This window comes from Gossypium arboreum, chromosome 3 (assembly GCF_025698485.1).
Source record: "Gossypium arboreum isolate Shixiya-1 chromosome 3, ASM2569848v2, whole genome shotgun sequence".
In the NCBI taxonomy this organism is placed as follows: Eukaryota; Viridiplantae; Streptophyta; class Magnoliopsida; order Malvales; family Malvaceae; genus Gossypium; species Gossypium arboreum.
In genome coordinates, this window is record NC_069072.1 from 2,754,839 (window position 1) to 2,756,943 (window position 2,105).

General features: G+C 29.0%; 1 long non-coding RNA gene across 1 annotated transcript; it reads left to right on the forward strand.

Moving 5' to 3' along the window:
- The first annotated feature begins 440 nt into the window (after positions 1–440).
- LOC128290451 (uncharacterized) lies at positions 441–1,824 on the forward strand. The gene is made up of 3 exons (XR_008280304.1): positions 441–514; positions 992–1,073; positions 1,763–1,824. It is a non-coding gene; the product is annotated as an uncharacterized LOC128290451 (long non-coding RNA).
- The last annotated feature ends 281 nt before the right edge of the window (positions 1,825–2,105 follow it).

Consider the following 2,105-nt stretch of genomic DNA (forward strand, 5'->3'; position numbering starts at 1 on the left):
GATAGTAATTTAATATTTATGAGTCAAGTAAGAATTTAGAAGAATTTGTGAAATGGTGAAATTAGTGAATTAAAAGAATTTATTAGGTCAAACGGGTCAAAAATGAAGTATCAAGACCTCAAAGTCGAAAATCGAGCTATAAATATTTTATAAATATTTATGGAGTGTCATTGAGTTAGTATTAAAGTTTCGTTAGAAAATTTTAACGTTTGGATGGCTAACTAATTAAAAGGACTAAATTGAAAATAGCACAAAATTTGTTAAATTGTGAGTAAATAGCTTAAGTATTTAAAAGATGGATTTAAAGAGCAATTAGACCCAAAGGTTAATGGCTGGACGGTTTGGGTATGAAATAAGCAAGAAAACAATGTGAACAAGGGGCAAAATTGGAAATAGATAAAAGTTAATAGTTAAATAATGATGTAATTGAAAAATCTAGACATTTCTTAATATTTTCTCAGCCAAAACGCCATAGAAGGTCTGGAGAAAGCTGTTTTTCATATTTTTACATCATGTGAGTTTAATTCTTGCTTTTCTTGATAATTTTATGTTTTTATGACTTTTACAATTAGGTCCACTTGTAGAATTCATTAGTTTTTGATTTTATGGGTGAAATTGGAAGTTACCCTGGATGGATAAGGGAATTTTATGATGAATTATTATGAAATTTAAGTTCTAATTTCATATTAAGGTGGTTTTATTAAGTGATTTTAATAGGAAATGATATTTAGGACCTAATTGTGAAAAAGTTGTGAATTGAAGGTTGTTGTTGAAATTCAGAATATAAAAGGTTTTAAATAGTTTATAATGATAAAATAAAGTGTTAATTGAGAAAAATTAGTTCAATTGATGGGTGAATTAAGCAGGGACTAAATTGTGAAAATTGTAAATTTTGGGGTAAAAGTGCAATTTCGAAATTTGAACAGCATAAATTGTGAAATGAAATAGAAATCAAATAAATGCTAATGAGTAGAAATATTTTATATTATAGATCAAGAATCCAAAGAAGAACGAGGAAAAGAAAAAGTTGCGGAATAGTCCCTAAATTTCAATATCTTCTACAAATTAGCCGGGTAAATTCATATGGTTGGAATTAGATGTTTATTTGTGAATGATTGAAGTTTATAATGTGTTATTATATACGAATTTGTTGTGGGATTGTGTAGATTTTGTTAATGAAAGAATAAATGTGGAAATGCAAATTAGGAAAAATGCGAGGATTGAGTACGTTCAGTATCGTGACGTGTGATGAATTGATTGGATAAGACCATGGTTGTTCCATGGAAAAGTGTGAAATGTAGGTATGGTATCATCCATCTTGAGTTGTGAAATGTAGGTATGGTATTATCCATCTTGAAATGTGAAATGTAGGTATGGTATTATCAAATCCATCTTGAGTTAAAAAATGTAGGTATGGCATTTCCCATACCGAGTTGAAAAATGTAGGTATGGTATTTCAATGAGGAAAACCATACTGAGTTGTGAATCGTGGCATTGAGCAACGACGTACTCAATTTCGTAAGCCGTTTCCTAATTTGATTATAAGAAATAAAGAGAAGTGATCCAAATGAAAGAGATTGAGTAGTTATTCTTGTTGAGCTCAACTATGTGAATTATTATAACAATGGTTGTGAATCGCAGAAACTTTAGTAAATGTTTTGGTATTGTTTGGAAATATTATGTTTGGTAAGCATTACTTTTAACCTATGAACTTACTAAGCTTCAATAAGCTTACTTGTGTGTGTTTAATATTTTTATGTAGATTGACTTGAAGTGAAGTGGGTAGATCGGATCAACACAACAAAGCACACTATCCAGATCAATTCGGTAGCTTTTGTTTTATGTTTGAAGATTTATATGGCATGTATAGAGTTTAAATGAAATAAAGTAAAGATGTTATAAACTAGTTAACAACATTTTGTACTAAAATAGTTTTTGGTTAGTAGCAGTAGTTTGAGTTTGAAAATTTACCATAAATCATGAAAATATAATTAGAGGTTGAATAAAATATGAAATTAAATCTTATTGAATCTAGTTTCACATAGAAGAAACGGTGTAAGCAAAAGGCTTTCATATCGGAGATATTTGAATTTCGTGAGACAAGG